We start from the raw sequence: 19,592 nt of genomic DNA, 5'->3' as shown, positions 1-19,592 counted from the left end.
ATGACCCTTGTTTACTTGGAGCAATGGGACAATCTTCGAACGGTTGGATAGGGGTTTCTTAAATTTGGCTGTGAAGTTCACTTTCCCACAGGCACATGTGTTTCACCTGGACGTAGGAGCGAGTGACCATCTCCCTCTTCTGTTCGACTTGGCTGGGTCTAGTTTACAACAAAAGCAGATAACTAGAAGGATGTTTTTTTTTTTTGAAAGCTTTTGGGTAAAAGAGGAATAGTGTGGGGCTTTGGTAAAAGAGGTTTGGGTAGCTAAGGCAGATGAGGATATATTTTCAAAGTTTCACTATTGTGCTGTGAGGTTACAAGAGTGGAACAAGACTGTGGTAGGATACATCCCAAGAAGGATTGAAGAGTTCAAATCTTCCTTACTACAATTCCCTATTGATGTAGCTACGAAAGTTGATTGATGTCAACGTGCAGCCATTAAGAAGGAGATTGAGAAGTTTGCTGATTATGAAGAGTCTATTTGGCACCAGCAGCCCTGGGTTTAGTGGCCACAGGAAGGAGATAAGAATACAAATTTTTTTCATGTTGTTGCTAAGGGGCGTGGGCAGCAGAATAAAATTTTGGGGGGGTTTTTGATGAGAAGGGAGCTTGGTGTGAGGAGTTGGCTGCAGTGCAGAGCGCTTTTGTGTCTTATTTTTCTAATCTGTATATGTCAGAAGGATGCAATAATATGGAGCTAGTGTTTGACACCATTTCGAGGAAAGTTTCAGATGAAGTGAATGGTAAGCTGCTTCAAAAATTCGAAAGCTGGGAAGTGGAAGTAGCCCTGAAACATATGGGAGAGTGGATGGAATATTGGTATTATTCTTCAAAACCTACTAGTCAGTGGTCGGAGATGCAGTTTGTGATTATTGCTTAGGTGTTTTAAATGATGGAAAAGAGCTGGAAGATTTTAACCATACCCTAGTTTCTCTTATTCCAAAAGTTACAAATCTGAAACATGTTACTGATTTCCGTCCCATCAGCTTGTGTGCCATTGTGTATAAACTGATCTCAAAGGCTTTGGCTAACCAGTTGAAGTCGTTCCTGCCTGAGATTATTTCCAACACTCAGAGTGCTTTTGTTCCCGGTAGGAATATACAAGACAATGTCATTGCTGCCTTTGAAACTGTGCATACAATTCAAGTTCAAAAATCTACTCTGGATCCGAAAATGGTACTCAAACTGGATATTAGCCAACCGGTTGGGTTGTTTCGGCCAACTAGAGGAATTCGCCAAGGTGACCCATTATCTCCATATCTTTTCCTTCTTGTGTCTGAAGGTTTATCAGGGTTACTCCACTGGGCTAATGAGGTTGGTATGGTTCACGGAGTAAGAGCATCTCCATCTATTTCCCATCTCTTATTTACAAATGACAGCCATCTCTTTGTGCATGCTACAATTCAGGATTGCCTCCATTTAAAGCAATGTCTTTTATTATATGAGAGTGCAGCAGAGCAGTGAATTAATTTCCAGAAATTAGCATTGTCTTTTGGCCCTAACGTTTCTGATCAGAGAAAGGCTGAGATACAGGAGGTATTTAATGTGCCAGTGGTGGATTTTATTGAAAAGTATTTGGGGCTCCCAACAACTATTGGAAGGAATAAGAAGGATGTGTTTAGGAAGATGATTGCGAGATTGGATTTTAATTTACAAGGTTGGCAAGGGAAGTTCCTCTCAAAAGCGGGTAAGCTTGTTTTGATAAAGGTTGTGGCTCAAGCTATTCCCACTTACTCTATGAGTGTGTTCCAATTGCTAATCGGGGTGTGTAAAAAATTCCAGTCTAAGGTTAGTCAATTTTGGTGGGGAAAGAGTGGTGGCGCTAGGGGTATTCATTGGTGTAGTTAGGAGAAGCAATGTGGACATAAGGAAGGTAGAGGTTTAGGGTTCCGGGACTTGAGAGCTTTCAACCAAGCCATGCTTGCAAAAACAGTATGGAGAATTTTTTGGAACAAAAGGTCGTTAGTTAGTGATATCTTCTAAGCTAAGTATTTTCTGAACACTTGCTTCTTGAATGCTTCGTCGGGAACTACTCCGTCTGCAATATGGAAAGGTTTGTTATGGAAAAAACAAGTAATTGACAGTGGCACTAGGTGGCATATCGGAGATGGCCAGAGGGTTGACATTAAAGAAGATCGATGGTTACCTTGTCCCACCACCTTTAAGGTGGTATCGCCTATTTTCTTGTCGACGGAGTGGAAGGTGCAGAGCTTGCTTACTGAGAATGAAGCATGAAACATACCTCTGACTCACTCTCTTTTTCTTACTCATGAGGCTGAGATGATTTTAAGTCTTCCAATGGGTCTGCGTGCAGTACCCGACAAACTTTTTTGGCACTATACAAAGAATGGTAATTTCATTGTGATGACTGGTTATTAGGTAGCACGAGATTTGTCAGCCAAAAATGGTAGAGATGTGGCTGGGAGTAGTTCATCCAATGTCTCGGCTATCTGGAAGAAGGTCTGGGGACTTAAGGTACCACACAAGATAAAGCTTCTCTTATGGAGGCCCATGCATAATTATCTTCCTTGTGGTGAGATATTGCAGAAAAGGAAGATTGTGAATGAGGCAAGCTGCAGGCAATGTGGTGCACGTGTAGAATCAGCCATTCATGTTTTCTGGGAGTGTCCTAAAGCTAAGAGTGTGTGGAAGATGTCGTTCTTGAGTGAAGTTTGCAAGACATAGAAGGAGCCCTATGTGATAGATCTATTCTCACATGTGGGTAGTATAGCAGTAGGGAGTAACCTGTGAACTTTCAGGTATGTTGTTTGGTGGCTCTGGAGAAACATGAACTTACACCGACATGAGGAGAAATTTTTAAAGCCTGAAGAGTTGGTAGCGGCGATGGGGGAGTGGGAGACACAATATGAGGCTGCTAATGCCAATATTATACACTCAAAATCGGCGGGCTCCAAAATGATAAGATCTACAACCACTTCACAGTTGAACCTTCCTACATGGTCTCTTCCTAGCTCGGATTGCATAAAGTTGAATTTTGATGGCGCTACTGACTTTAAACGAGGAGTGTACGGTGTGGGAGCGATGTTGCGTGATCAGCAGGGTAGGTTGAAGAGGGCGTTGGCTGTTGCCCAGGTCGGCAATCTATCCCTAAGAGCAATGGAATCTCTGACATTATTGCATGGTCTCAGATTTGCACTGCATCTTGGCTTTACAAAGTTGGAAGTTAAAGGTGTTAATGTTTGGATTTGTGGGGATCTAATTAATGATAAATAAAGAGAGAGAGAGAGAGAGACACGAGAAGTATAGTGGTTCGTCTCCGCCTTAGCGGGAGACTACGTCCACTTGAATATTGTACTATGTGTGTTTCGGCCTTGGGCCCAAAGGGGATTACAAAATGTGTAATGGGATGACTTCTAAGTGTGAGGAGGGGTCCCTTTTATAGGTAAGGGAACCCCTCCATCTTACATTTTCTTCCATGTGGGATGCTAAACCCACTATTCTAGTGTAGAAGTGATATTATGGAGGTAACTTGGCAAGGTCGGGAAGGTGGCTTCCCGGCGATGTATTGGCCGCTTCCGACTACAGTGGCGTAGCTTGGACATCGGGCTACAAGATGCAAGTCGCGGTTGGGTCCCGTCGTGGCTTATGGGCCCCCTTAGAGGGTGATACTTATGCTTGGTGACATAGAAAATAGTCTTGCTAGTAGAGGTATCTACAAGTCCCCGAAGTCCCCAAGTAAGAGGAGCTTCTTGGTTGGGGAGTTATAAATATGAAGTCATCAAGCATAAGCAATCGGGTGGCACGGAGCCCCTACAAGTCCCCGAACTCCATAAGCAAGAAGGGACTCGCTAACTTGCAAAGACAAATTAAAGTGCGCATATGTAGAATGCTTGTTGTATTGGGCACCGTATGTGAGTTGCACGGATATGCCTTGGCATATACAAATGTACAATGTGTATGATATATGTTGATGTATACATGTGAATGACGCTGAGTATGACGTATAAATCCGAGGTCGCATATGGTTATGTGAACATACGGATTAGCATATGATGCGCATGGTGGTCGTAAGAAAACGAACTAGTGGAGTTGACGAGGTTACGCTCGGTGTAAGTTGCATGAGTGCCATGAAGGCAAGCGTTTGCATTTCGTGAACGATGAACAAGCGAACGCTTGTGTTTCTTTGTTTTTCGCTCGTATTAATGGAACGCAAAAATAATTCAATTTGAGGCAAACGACAAATGGTAGAAGAATTCAATGTTCCATTAATGTGTATTATGTCAAGGGGATGTGAGTGTAAAGTTTGGGAATGTCGGAATGCAAAAGCGTGAAAGCTCGAGGGTGCTAGGAAGGCATGAGCGGAAAGCTCGGGGTTGCCGGGAAGGCATGAGCGGAAAGCTCGGGGTTGCCGGGAAGGCATGAGCGGGAAGCTCGGGGTTGCCGGGAAGGCATGAGGGGGAAGCTCGGGGTTGCCGGGAAGGCATGAGGGGGAAGTTCGATGGTTTCCGGGAAGGCATGAGTGGAGAGCTCGGAGTTTTCGGGAAGGCTTGAGCGGGAAGCTCAATGGTTATCGGGAAGGCGTGAGCGGGAAGCTCGTGAGCAGGAAACTCGATGGTTGCTGGGAAGGCTTGAGCGGGAAGCTCAATGGTTGCCGGGAAGGCATGAGCAGGAAGCTCGTGAGCGGGAAACTCAATGGTTGCCAGGAAGGCATGAGCAGGAAGCTAGAGGGTTGCCGGGAAGGCATGAGTGGGAAGCTCGAGGGTTGCCGGGAAGGCATGAGCGGGAAGCTCGGGGGTGCCGAGAAGGCGTGAGCGAAGCTCGGGGGTTGCAGCGAAGGTGTGAGCTGAAGCCCGAGAGTGCCGCGAAGGCATGAGTGGAAGCTCGGGGGTGTCGCGAAAGAGTTAGTGGAAGCTCGAGGGTGCCGCGAAGGCATGAGTGGAATCTCGGGGGTACCGCGAAGGCGTGAGAGGAAGCTTGGGGGTGCCGCGAAGGAGTGAGAGGAAGCCGCTGAGGGAAGAGCTGAAAGCTAGTGGGATGTCGCTAGGGCAAGAGCGTTGGAGCTCGTGAGCGGGAAGCTCAAATGTGATGCCCTAAGGCGTAAACGTAACCGTTGCTAATTATGCTGGGCTATATGTACAAGTCCCCGAAGTTCCCAGTCAAGGAGGGTTTTCTGGCGGGATTTCTACCAAAGCATGGCTTTGTGCCGTATAATGAGCATATTTAGTGCAAGTGTGTCGTCCACTTAGAATTGGTCGAAGCGAACGATTTTGCCCTTTCGGGTGGGCCCCTGCTAAGCCCTGCGAGGAGTCCCTGACCCCTGGCTATAGACCTCCATATAGTCAGAAAATTGTTTGATGAGGGGAGCTGTGTTTAAGCAGTGGGTGTTGGGTAGCGAGCCCAATCTTTGATATCCAAGCGTCGGGGGTTAACCGCAGGATCAATGGTTGTCGTGGGCTGCGTTAACAGGTCCCTTTACTCTTTCCCGAAAGAGAAAAGCTTGACTGCAATGCCGCGTAGCGGTCATTGTTATTATGAGGCGTTGCCATACCGCTTGGCGGTTGGTCGTAGACCATAGACTCGTGGAGTCTAGACCCGTTTAGGTCTCTTTCCCGTGGGGAGATTTTGACAAAGTATGGTGCCCAGAGGCTAGACAAAATATTTACATATTGTGTATATGTAAATCTTGCTAATTGTATGAACAACAAATAAGCATGGCATAGTTTGTTTAACTAAGCGTCACATGTTTATTTAATTGGGTTGTGTTAATGTCTAAAAGTCTAGCGGTAGCTGGACTTTAGTTAACGCTGATCCGGCGGGCGGATCGATACTTCTGTTGTTAGTGGTTCCCGTTACCTGTCAAGTAAAATACAATGGGCGTCAGAGGGAGACCGCGCTGGGCGGTCTTCAACTCTCCGATGCCTAAGTTAGTCAATGTATTTATGTTGACAAAGTAACAGTAGGTAAGTATTGAATGCGTAATCAATGAGGAGAGAGGAGAGGACCTTTTATAGGTGGGGAAGAGGATGATCTTCTCCTTGTTTTCGATGTGGGACTGATGTGCTTCAGTTCCCAGTTTCAGTAGCTTCTGATGCTAACTTGACACGGCGCGTCGGCGGTGCTTTGGGGTTGATCCGGGGCTCAGGCGGTAACCCGGCTAGCTGTCTTTACGCCAGTCACTTATATGGTGGGCGTTGGTACCCCTGGCGGTACAATGAGCGTGGCTCATTATAGCTAATTATGCTTGCAAATGCACATGTATGTACAGGTTGCAATTAAATAGAAGCATGGCATATGTGTATAGCATGTACTTGTAGTAAAGTTTGCTAATAACATTTTGTATTTGTTGTAAACATGCTTAAGGATCATGGAGAAAATTGAAGCATGGCAATAGTATGACACTAGCTCAAATTGAAAGAGCGTAAAAGGGAGGATATAGTTACTTATCTTATGCCAATTTGGAGTGAGTTGGAGTTGAAATTGATATAAGTACCCAAATCATGTTGGAGTTGTCCAAGCATGACGCTCCATTGCTCCGGCGAAACACCTTAATTGAAGGATGATGATTTCGCTACTTGGAGAGGTGATCGGTGATTATGTCTGTTTGCTACCAACTGAGCGCACATGACAGGGAGCCAAGGTTGGAGAAAGCTTATCTGCTCAGCCACCAGCTGAAAGCACTTTGAGGAAGTGTTGGTAAGAGCGATGAGTAAGTTGTTGGGTTTGTGAAATTTGAATTGGGTTTTGGGGCCGAAAAGCTGGTATGCTGGGACCTGCAATGGTGATGACCAGTTGCGATCAGATCATCAGAATGGTCGAGTAGACGGATGACCGAGGGTGGTGGCCACAGTGAACAGAAGAGGTAACGATCGGCGGTGGCCGAAGCTCAATAGAGCCGTGGTCAGCGGAGGCTGTCCAGCGGTGAAGGATGTTGTGGCTGGCGGAGCTTTTGCTGGCGGAGGTGGTTAGCAGAAGAAGATTGTTGTCAATTTTAATTTAATACTCGCAAGTGCACGATTCAATTGTAGGATAGATGTGCAAGCACGAGGTCATTCCCTCAAGGACTGATTGAGACAATTTTGCTATGACAAATGTGCTATACTTAAGTGAAACGAACTGATTTTTATGATGATTGAGTTTTAAACAGAAAATTAAAGAAAGAAAAACTGAAATTAAAAAACAAGAATGAGCAATGAGATTTAAACTCTAAGAAAGTAGATTATGAAGATGCTAGAGCATTGAATCCACCACCTAATACTTCTATCCTATTGTCTAGTTGATAACCATTGAATTCCTAGATATCATGCTAAAGATTTCCGTACATAAGCTTTATTGATCCCAGACATATGCCAAAGTTCTTCTAACCTATGAATTCCAACTTATTGATCCTGTATAGAACTCATGTAGCCAAACTATAATTTACTCCACTTAATGATCAGGTTCAAGTAAACATGTTCAACTCCATTAAGCACAAAAGAACTAGAAAATCATGCAAACAAGAATATCGACTATGATCAAGCACTTGTATTCTTAATTCACAACTCTTAAATCACAAGATTAAATTATCTTTTGGCACCCTAGAAAATATCTACTCATTGATCAAGCATCATATTCTCCAACCAAATAACTCATAAACAAAACCTAGGTCTTATTGATCCCGAGCAAAGATTTTGAATAAAAGTTCTATCGAAACGGTGATTAAGAGTTTAACATAGAAATCCAGAAATTCAATAGCAAACCAACTAGATAAATAGAATAGTCATAGTAAGGGCTTCATCTCAGCCCTAGCTTAGGAATTTAGCAATCCATAACTATGAAAAACATGACTAGAATCAAAGAAAACATGAAACAAACAATGGAAGAATTGAGGAACTCGGAACCAGCGATGGTGAGAGCTTCTCTTCTCCTTGTTCTCTGCGAAAATAGGCTGTCTCTTGTGTATCTGAACGTCCTAGGTTTTCTGCCCTGTATGTCTCTTTCCAATCCTACTTGACTTGGGCTTCTTCGGTCTTCTAGTCCAACTTGGAATAGCTTTCTTCTCTCCAAAGGAACGCAGGGTTATTAAAGTCAATGCAAGAAATTACTCCAAATATGTCAAACACGTTCAGCCTTGTTCCATTCAAGTGGTAAGAACAACGGACTTGGGCCTCACAAGTCAGATTCCGAAAATCCGCCAGAATCTGCCTTCCCGAACTAGGTTCGCTAAAATCATCATAACTTGCTCCACAAGAATGCGAATCCACTTCCGTAAAATTCCTCAGAAAGCTAACATCCGTATCTTTCCAATGGTATAAGGCTCGCCTGCTAGTTCCTTGTGAGAAGGTACAGTTTAATCTGTGAAGTTGACGCAAAACAGAGACAATTCTGGAAGATCAGGATGGCCAGCATCCTTCGATTTTAAGCTCCAAACCTTTCTTTTCTCCAATTTAACCTACAAAACACAAACACAAGGTAAATGACTCAAAAATGACAAGAACTAAGCCTAGAATCCTACATTTAAGGGTATAAAAATGTATGAAGTTATGAGTTATCAAATACCCCCAAACTTAGATTTTGCTAGTCCTCGAGCAAACAAAAGAATAAAAATAAATAAGACTCAAGACACGGACCTAATGTCTTCCAAACAACTCAGAGAACTTATATTGCCCACAGTATGGTCAGTCTAGATTCAACAAGCACAATATCAAATTCACAACTTCACTTAAAAGCTAATCTATTTTGATGACCATCATGCTCAAAATTTAGTGCAAGGACAATCAAACAAATGCAACAAAAGAAACCCAACTTCCTCATGTTTCAAACAAGTGTCAACTCAATTTCTCACAAGGATGGACTCAATTTCTTTCCACTCATGATTTTCTGACTATGGCATAAGCTTACATTTTCACTCAAGTTATATGTGAGAGGAATGATGTATAAAGGCAACAAATAGCTCACATATGACAACAAGAAAGAAAAGCTTTTTCTGAAAATATTTTTTTTTTATTACGATCTCATGAAAGGAATGCCAAAACTCGGATGAAAGGCCAGTGACACCATATGCTCACCCCTCTGCACAAGTCTCCACAAATCGAATGCACAACTTCAAAGATCAAAGAGGTCTTTATTTAGGGTTGTAATGGGGCTATGGGTGTAGGTTTCAAGAAAGAAAGGATCGGGAAATCACAAAAATTCTAAGGAAATTTAGTAGAGCACTAAGATGATAATGTAGAGAGATAAGAACTTCAATGAATTTCCTCAAGGCAATAAAATTCGAAACACATGAAGCAAGAAACTTTTTCTTAAGGCCGGATGTCATCTTTTTGGGCCTTTGCTTCATTCTAAACACCACAATATAATAAAACAACTTATCGAATCCAAGGAAATTCTTCTATTATTTTTTTTCTTTCGATTTTTTTCTTCTCGGCTATTCTTTTTGTTTTTTTTTTTTCTCGATAGCCATCAATATTTTTTTTCTTCTTCCTTGGATCGACATTTACAATAACACTCCCCCATACTTGCTTACAACAATACCTTGATTTATAATGAATCTCTAAAAATTTTGCTCCACTAACTCCTTAGAATAGGGTCAAGATATAGCTATACTAGGTTAAAGGGTAAGGAATTTGTGGTTGACGAAAGAAAAGGCTTAATATAGGCTCAAGAAGGTTTATCTAGGGGGTTGCACAACTTGTGTGCATTAAAGGGACACAGGTTTAATTTGGCTATGGTGGTTAATCCTAGTGCCTTTATCCTTTCCCGTCCATCATGCAATTCAACCATACGCTTCAAGAGGCTTTGGGGCAAGTTCTAGCATTTGTCCTTGTATAAAATATGCAAGTCGAATCCGAGTCTCGACCAAGATGAATAAAAGATGAGATCATGCAAAATCCACGTCAAGAAAATAGGATGATCTATTCTAATTCACTCAAAAAAGAAAAGCACATATATAAGCTCAAATTCTCACAAGGGTTAAAATCAAGTTTAGCTCATCCTAGCATGCATTAATCAAATTTCAATCATAACACCAATCTAACCATCAATGCAAGACAAGCTGAGCACAATGGTCATAAAAATCTATTAACAATTACTTAAAATCATGAATCAATACATGTTTGCTATCATCTTGAGACCATAATATCAATCCGTAAGAAGTTCATGCTCATCATGGTGTTTGGAAGAACCCTAAGACTTAGACTAACAAACAAAACTAAAAACCCAATGAAAACACAAAAAGAAATTTTTTATTTATTTTTTTATTATTGATTTTTTTTTTTCAATAAGGTCAAACAAACACAGAACACAGACCTAAAATAAAATAAAAATACGAAATCCCACCCCCAAACTTAAATTGAGCATTGTCCGCAATGGGAAGAACAAATCAGTCGCAGGATTGAAGTGCATACTGCAATCCCAGAATAGAAAACAACAGTGCAGCAATAACAGTAAGGGGACAGAACACGACCAAAACAACTAATGGATGAAAAAGAACTACGAAAATAGAAGAAAAGAGTAGGAAGGTAGCAGAGGTGACATGATTAGAAGCCTCATTCTTGCTGAACACGCACTCCTCTTCTTCCAAGAATCATTGGGTTGCCTCCCAACAAGCGCTAAGTTTTATGTCTTCAGCCAGACTAAGATGAAGCTCATTCATTTGGAGGATCAGTGAAGGAAACATGCTGCTCATTGGTGTCAAAAGATGTCTCCAAGTAAGGTTTGAGACGTTGACCATTCACTTTGAAGATTGAGTTGTTCCTCAAGTTCTTGATCTCAATTGCTCCATGGGGAAACACCTTTGTAACCAGAAAAGGACCCATCCACCGAGATTTCAGTTTTCCTGGAAAGAGTCTCAGCCGAGAGTTATATAGCAGCACCTTTTGATTTGGTTCGAATGTCTTTTGACGAATGACTTTATCATGAAACCTCTTGGTGCGCTCCTTGTAAATTTTTGCATTCTCATAAGACTCATTACGAATTTCCTCCATCTCATTCAGCTGCAATGCTCTCTGTTCACCGGCTGCATTCATGTCAAAATTGTAGTGCTTGATTGCCCAATAAGCTCGGTGCTCCAACTCCACCGGAAGATGACAAGCTTTCCCAAAAACTAAGCGATATGGCGACATGCCAATTGGAGTTTTATAGGCTGTCCTATAAGCCCAGAGAGCATCATTCAAACGTTGAGACCAATCTTTCCTATCCGGACGAACTGTTTTCTCCAAAATATTTTTAATTTCCCGGTTGGAAATCTCAACTTGACCACTAGTTTGAGGGTGGTAAGGTGTAGCGACTTTGTGAGTGATGGAATATTTCTTCATAAGTGATGCGAATGGCTTGTTGCAAAAGTGTAGTCCTCCATCGCTTATAATAGCTCTAGGAGTGCCAAAACGAGCAAAAATATTGTCTTTGAGAAAAGAAAGTACCACCTTGTGATCATTAGTCTTGCAAGCAATTGCTTCAACCCATTTTGATACATAATCCACTGCCACCAATATGTAGAGATTGCCAAAGGATTGAGGGAAAGGTCCCATGAAGTCTATTCCCCATACATCAAATAATTCAACCACCAAAATATTACTCAAAGGCATCATGTCACGTTTGGAGATATTACCCATTCGTTGGCAGCGATCACATGAAGAACAAAATTCAAAAGCATCCTTGAATAATGTTGGTCAATAAAAGCCACTTTGAAGAACTTTAGCCGCTGTTCTCTTGGCTCCAAAATGCCCACCACAAGCATAACTATGGCAGAAACGAAGAATGCTTTGAAACTCACTTTTTGGTACACATCTTCTAATCAATTGGTCTGGGCAATGTTTGAATAAATATGGTTCATCCCAAATATAATGCTTCACTTTAGAAAGAAATTTCTCCCTCTCTTGCTTGCTCCAATGATCTGGAATTTTTTTAGTAACAATGAAGTTCACAATATGAACAAACCAAGGAGGAGAATCACGTACCATAAACAATTGTTCATCAGGGAAATTTTCATTCAAAGGAAGGCAGTCCACTTCATCATCTTCATGCACCAATCTACTCAAGTGGTCTGCAACCACATTCTCACTTCCTTTTTTATCTTTTATCTCCAAATCAAATTCTTGAAGTAAAAGAACCCAACGGATCAGTCGAGGCTTCGCATCTTTCTTGGCAAGTAAATATTTAAGGGCAGCATGATCAGTGTAGACAATTACTTTGGAACCAATTAAATAAGACCGGAACTTGTCTAGAGCAAATACAACCGCAAGCAACTCTTTCTCGGTAGTAGAATAGTTAAGTTGAGCATCATTTAGAGTCTTTGAAGCATAATAAATAGCATGAGGAAGCCTCTCTATACGCTGCCCCAAAACTGCACCCACCGCATAATCCGATGCATCACACATTAATTCAAACGGTAAGTTCCAATCCGGAGGCTTTATGATAGGAGCTGAAGTTAGGAGTGCCTTGAGCTTGTTAAACGCCTCTAGACATGCTTCATCAAACAAAAATCTGCATCTTTTGCTAATAAATTGCTCAATGGTCCTGCAATCTTGCTAAAATCCTTCATGAAACGTCGATAAAATCCGGCGTGGCCAAGGAAAGAACGCACTCCCTTTACTGTTGTTGGTGGAGGAAGATTGGTAATTAAATCCACTTTTGCCTTGTCAACTTCAATGCCTTTGCTTGAAACAATATGTCCCAACACAATACCTTGCTTGACCATAAAATGGCACTTCTCCCAATTTAGCACAAGATTGGTTTCTTGACATCTTTTGAGCACTAGAGCTAAATGAAGCAAACAATCATCAAAAGAAGAACCAAAAACAGAAAAGTCGTCCATAAATACCTCAATAAATCGCTCCACCATGTCGGAGAAAATACTCATCATACACCGTTGGAAGGTGGCAGGTGCATTACACAATCCAAAAGGCATTCTCCGGTATGCGAAAGTACCAAAAGGGCAAGTAAATGTAGTCTTTTCTTGGTCCTCTGGTGTAATAGGAATTTGATTATACCCTGAATAACCGTCAAGGAAACAATAATAACTATGACCTGCCAATCGCTCAAGCATCTGATCAATAAAAGGTAATGGAAAGTGGTCTTTGCGTGTGGCGGTGTTGAGCTTTCGGTAATCAATACATACTCTCCAACCCGTAGTCATCCTTGTAGGCACTAACTCATCTTTTTTATTCTTCACAACGGTTATTCTTGACTTTTTAGGCACCACTTGAACTGGACTAACCCATTGACTATCTGAAATTGGATATATAACTCCAACATCTAGAAGCTTCAAAATTTCAGAACGCACAACCTCTTTCATTGGTGGATTCAAACGCCTTTGTGCATCACGTGTTGGCTTCATATTGTCTTCAAGATGGATTCGGTGCATACACATTGTAGGACTTATACCTTTAATATCTGCAATTGTCCATCCAATCGCTGTTTTGTGAGCTTGAAGAACTTGCAACAACTTCTTTTCATCTTCTTCACAAAGGTCCGAAGCAATAATCACTGGAAGTGTCTCAAATTCACCCAAAAATACATATTTCAAGTGTTGTGGCAGTGGCTTGAGCTCTAACTTCGGTGCTTGCTGAATGGAAGGCACAACTTTATTTGTGGACAGAGGTAAAGACTCAAATTGGTTCCACTTTCTTGATTCAAAAACCGGTGCAGCATTAAGAAGCTTCTCTAACTCATCAACCTCTTTCTTGGCATCAAAATCCATTCCAGATTGTGTCAAACATACTTCAAGGGGATCTTGAGATGAATTCAAAACAAAAGATTCATGAGTAATAGGAGAAATTGAATCTAGATGAAAACATTTACCATCTTCAGAGGGACGTCGACCAGCTTCAAAAATCTTGTACTCCACGGACATGTCACCAACTGTCATAGATAGAAGTCCATCTTTTACTTTAATTATGGTATCAGCAGTAGCCATGAACGCACGACCCAAAATGATTGGTACATCCTCACTTGAATAAGCATCTGGTTCAGTTTCAAGAATGACAAAATCTGCAGGCAATATGAACTTATCAACCTTCACTAACACATCTTCAACAATTCCCTTTGGCCTCTTGACTGATCGGTCTGCAAATTACAAGGTGATTGATGTTGGTTGCAGGTCACCAAGCTTTAATTTCAAAAACAGAGAGTACGGCATCAGATTCACACTTGCACCCAAGTCCATCAAAGCACGCTCAAAATAATGATCACCAATTGTGCAAGGGATTGTGAAGCTGCCCGGATCCTTCAACTTTGGAGGGAGTCTTCTTTGAATTACGGCACTGACCTCTTCTGACAACAACACTTTCTCATGATCTTCAAATTTTCGCTTATTAGTGCATAACTCCTTCAAAAACTTCGCATAAGCTGGGATTTGTTTAATAGCATCAAGCAAAGGAATATTAATTTGTACCTTGCGAAATAGTTCCATAATCTCAGTCAAGTGCCTATCTTTCTTTGGCTTCTGAAGCAACTGTGGATATGGAGGTTTGGGAACAACTTGAGACTCTGAAGTAGACCGTAAAGGCGTTTCTGGGGTGCTAGAAGTCGCTGGGGTTGAATCAGTACGTTTTCGGGATTGCTGTTGCAGCTTCAATCCCTCTGCAGATTCCTTCTCTGCTGATTCATTAATTTCTGGGTTTCCCCGTTTGACTTCTTCTTTATCTCTTGGACTACGAACTTTTATATCAACTTCTTTTCCACTCCTCAATGTGATCACAGCTTTCATAGGCTCATGTTTCTCAAATTGACCCCTTGGATTAGCAAGAGTTTGGCTAGGTAAACGCCCTTGTTCTCTCTCATTCAAAGCAGTGGCAATCTGACCAACTTGAACTTCTAGCTTAGAAATAGCTTGAGATTGAACTTGCTGCTCTTTCTTGGTCTCTTGAATAGCTTGAAGCATCTGAGCATTCGCCTTTTGAAATTCCATCTGATTTTGTGCAAGTTGCTGCATGGTTTCTTCAAGAGATGGTTTCTTTTGTTCAACCGACCCTTGATAATTTTGCATGGGAGGATTCCTTGGCATTTGCACCTGATTATTATTGCTATAAGAGAAATTTGGATGTTGCCTCCAACCTGGATTATATGTATTTGAAAAAGGATCATTAACAGGCCTTCTATAATTATTCACCATGTTGACTTGCTCATCTTGGAAGAAATTTTCGGGACAAGCCTCTGTGGTATGTGCAATACTTGAACACGAAGCACATGTCTCCCTTGCAGCCTTATTTAATAGAGGAGTAAGGCTCTTCATTTGTCTTGCCAAGGCTGCAACTTGTTCTTCCAACTTAGTACTTGCACTAACCTCATATAGTCCTCCTCTTTTGGGCACTGATGTATAAGGATCATATTGCTGCGAATTTTCACATATAGTCTCAAAAGCTTGAATTGCCTCTTCTGCCGTCTTTCCCATCAAGCTTCCACCAACTGTAGCATCCACCATACTTCTACTTTGGGAGTTCAAACCTCTGTAGAAAAATTGAGCCTTTTGGGGTTTAGAAAATCCATGGTGAGGACACTTCAAAAATAAATCCTTATAACGCTCCCAACTCTCATAAAAAGGTTCTCCTTCGGGTTGAGAGAAGCCAAAGATTTCTGCTTGGAGAGCATTAGTTTTCTTAGTTGGGAAGAATTTCAACAAGAACTTTGTAACCAAATCATCCCAAGTATTGATGGAACCAGGGGGAAGAGAGCTTAGCCACTTTCTTGCCTTGTCTTTCAATGAAAAAGGGAAAAGCCTTAAACGGATCTGCTCATCTGATATCTCATACCGAAAAGTCCCACATATGTCTTTGAATTCCTCCACATGGAGATAAGGGTCTTCATTCGTCTTCCCATAAAAGTTAGGCAAGCTTTGGATTGTTGCTGGTCTAATTTCAAAACGTACTCCTGCAGGAATAGGAGCTACAACAATACAAGATGATGTTGTGAGCGCAGTAGGAGCCGTGAACTCCTTCAATGCTTTTGTTTCATCTTCTGCCATTGGAACCAAAACTTGAGCTTGAGTTCTTGCTTGCTTTAAGAGTCTTCTACGAGTTCGTTCAATCTCCGGATCGTAGACAATGAGAGCTAAATTCTGGGATCGACGACCTTGCATAAACCAATTCAAACCTACAAGAAAACAAACAAAAAAAATAAGTAAAAGAAAAAACTAAAAAAACTAAAAAAACTATACAAAAATTAAGTATGGCACAACTGACAAATCAAATTGAATTAAGTCAGTCCCCGGCAACGGCGCCAAAAACTTGTTGTCAATTTTAATTTAATACTCGCAAGTGCACGATTCAATTGTAGGATAGATGTGCAAGCACGAGGTCATTCCCTCAAGGACTGATTGAGACAATTTTGCTATACTTAAGTGAAACGAACTGATTTTTATGATGATTGAGTTTTAAACAGAAAATTAAAGAAAGAAAAACTGAAATTAAAAAACAAGAATGAGCAATGAGATTTAAACTCTAAGAAAGCAGATTATGAAGATGCTAGAGCATTGAATCCACCACCTAATACTTCTATCCTATTCTCTAGTTGATAACCATTGAATTCCTAGATATCATGCTAAAGATTTCCGTACATAAGCTTTATTGATCCCAGACATATGCCAAAGTTCTTCTAACCTATGAATTCCAACTTATTGATCCTGTATAGAACTCATGTAGCCAAACTATAATTTACTCCACTTAATGATCAGGTTCAAGTAAACATGTTCAACTCCATTAAGCACAAAAGAACTAGAAAATCATGCAAACAAGAATATCGACTATGATCAAGCACTTGTATTCTTAATTCACAACTCTTAAATCACAAGATTAAATTATCTTTTGGCACCCTAGAAAATATCTACTCATTGATCAAGCATCATATTCTCCAACCAAATAACTCATAAACAAAACCTAGGTCTTATTGATCCCGAGCAAAGATTTTGAATAAAAGTTCTATCGAAACAGTGATTAAGAGTTTAACATAGAAATCCAGAAATTCAATAGCAAACCAACTAGATAAATAGAATAGTCATAGTAAGGGCTTCATCTCAGCCCTAGCTTAGGAATTTAGCAATCCATAACTATGAAAAACATGACTAGAATCAAAGAAAACATGAAACAAACAATGGAAGAATTGAGGAACTCGGAACCAGCGATGGTGAGAGCTTCTCTTCTCCTTGTTCTCTGCGAAAATAGGCTGTCTCTTGTGTATCTGAACGTCCTAGGTTTTCTGCCCTGTATGTCTCTTTCCAATCCTACTTGACTTGGGCTTCTTCGGTCTTCTAGTCCAACTTGGAATAGCTTTCTTCTCTCCAAAGGAACGCAGGGTTATTAAAGTCAATGCAAGAAATTACTCCAAATATGTCAAACACGTTCAGCCTTGTTCCATTCAAGTGGTAAGAACAACGGACTTGGGCCTCACAAGTCAGATTCCGAAAATCCGCCAGAATCTGCCTTCCCGAACTAGGTTCGCTAAAATCATCATAACTTGCTCCACAAGAATGCGAATCCACTTCCGTAAAATTCCTCAGAAAGCTAACATCCGTATCTTTCCAATGGTATAAGGCTCGCCTGCTAGTTCCTTGTGAGAAGGTACAGTTTAATCTGTGAAGTTGACGGAAAACAGAGACAATTCTGGAAGATCAGGATGGCCAGCATCCTTCGATTTTAAGCTCCAAACCTTTCTTTTCTCCAATTTAACCTACAAAACACAAACACAAGGTAAATGACTCAAAAATGACAAGAACTAAGCCTAGAATCCTACATTTAAGGGTATAAAAATGTATGAAGTTATGAGTTATCAAAGATCTGGTCAGCGGTGAAGGATGAAACCCAGTGTTGAAGTCCAGCGGAGGATTTTAGTGATGGATCCGGCGGTGATGGAGGCTGGTGTTACCGCTGACCTATATTGGCGGTGCCACTAGAGCGTAGCGGTCGCTGGTTCGTTGGCGGTGCGGCTAGTCGGAGGCTTGGATCGGCGGAGCAGCAGAGCTTGGTGCTCACTTGGAGGCTTGGTGCTCAGTTGGAGCTTGGCGCTATGATCAATCAGAAAGCTTGGAGGTTGGATGCGTCAATGAAGAAGGCAGGTGACCGCTGATCCCATGACCAGATCCGTTGCAGGTTTGATGGTTTGTTGTTTGGCGGAGGTTTTGCCGGCTGTGGCTCCTAGCCGTGTTGTAGCTAGCTGAGGACTTGGTGCTCAGCGGAGAGTCGGCGGAGACTTGGACCTGACTAGAGTTTGCTAGATGATACTGTTGATGATCACCGAATTGCAACGCTGCTTCCATCAACGAGGAGCTTGGGTCAGCGGCAGTGTGTCTGGAGGTGTACAGTTCAGAAAGTTGAAACTCGGCTAAGCCAGGCTAGCGGAGGAAGCTTGGCGATGCCACTGATGGAGCCTAGAGGAAGAAGTTTGCTGCTGATGCAGCTTTAGTGGAGGAAACTTGATGGTGCGTTGAGATGGCTAGCGGTTGTCACTGTTGGCAACTGGTTCCAAATGCAAGCCATGTTTTAACGCTACCGCTGGGAGCAAGGAGAATGAACACTGAACCTTTGGGTGCATTGAAAATTTTTCTGGGTAAAAAAAAAAGATAGAAAATTGGGTAAAAATATTTTTTTTAAAAATTATTTAATGAGTCTCATGTACGCGTTTATGACAGTTGTGTCGCTTTACAATGCAATTAGTGTTCGTATGTAAGTAATCAATCAATTTTGGTTTTTAAACAAATCAACCATCGACATGTCAATTTTTACTAACCCGGCTCTTGTTTGTTTTATAATTGAATTCCAAAATTCACATCACGATGCTCTCGCTGCAGGAGCTCCGAACCCTAGCAAACCCTAGTCGCTTTAGCTTAGGGCTCCATCAATGGCGTACGGCGTCGACGTCAAGCAGATCACCCCTTTTTGCCTCTCGCTGTCTCTTTGCAGCAAGCCAAGGTCAAGTTTATTCGGCAAGTTTTCAATCGGAGTTCCCTGTCGCTGAGGGGACACACTTGGGTTTCACCCCCACAGCGTCACACCGGAATGGATTCAAAGTGAAGGGCGGTTTCGCCATCGCCGACCTCCCATCTGAGGAGATTTCGGATTGGTTTAGACAGCGAAGAGGTGGCCCTATGTTTTCTGGAATGCGTTGAGATATTTGGGATCCAGGTCGGCCTCGAAGGTTGAGTGCGAGATGCCGCCTGAGGCAGCATGCGATGGTTGTTTCCTGGGTTTGGCTGAGGGGAATGGCAGCGATGTGGAGTGATGGCAGAACAGATCAGTGGTTCTTGACCTTGGGCCGGAATCAACATGTTCACGCTGGAGGTCCAAAAACAAGGTGCAGAGGTGGCCTTTGGGTGCTCTGGGCAATGGGTGTGGTGAACAATGTCACTATGCACTATAATGGTTGTGCAGCAGCGAACATGGCGGTGGCCGGCATGGCCGAGATCGCTGGTGCTGCAAATGGATGGGTGCTCACCCTATGGTGGGTGCCCAGATCAGTTGGGTGGCCCAAGTCCCAGTGGAGGCCTAACCCAAATGGGGTGCAGATTTGGTGGCCCACACCAGAAGGGGTGCCCAACTCTGGTGGGTTAATGGGCGTGAAGTGGGTGTCCAAAGCATCTTGGAATGAGGGGACCAAACTAATGAACTCGAGTTTTAGGGGGTTTCGTATTTGGGATCTCGGAGGATTAATCAGAATCACTACGCTTAT

General features: G+C 42.0%; 1 non-coding gene and 1 pseudogene across 1 annotated transcript; one reads left to right on the top strand and one right to left on the bottom strand.

The window, feature by feature from the left end:
* Window positions 1-10,582: 10,582 nt before the first annotated feature.
* On the bottom strand, window positions 10,583-18,183 carry LOC112163760 (annotated as a pseudogene).
* Window positions 15,416-15,522, top strand: LOC112168506. The gene has a single exon (XR_002924270.1). It is a non-coding gene; the product is annotated as a small nucleolar RNA R71 (small nucleolar RNA).
* Window positions 18,184-19,592: the final 1,409 nt, after the last annotated feature.

This window comes from Rosa chinensis, chromosome 5 (genome assembly GCF_002994745.2).
Source record: "Rosa chinensis cultivar Old Blush chromosome 5, RchiOBHm-V2, whole genome shotgun sequence".
In the NCBI taxonomy this organism is placed as follows: Eukaryota; Viridiplantae; Streptophyta; class Magnoliopsida; order Rosales; family Rosaceae; genus Rosa; species Rosa chinensis.
The sequence above is the reverse complement of the archived record's forward strand: the minus strand, read 5'-3'. Positions and strand labels throughout refer to the sequence as shown.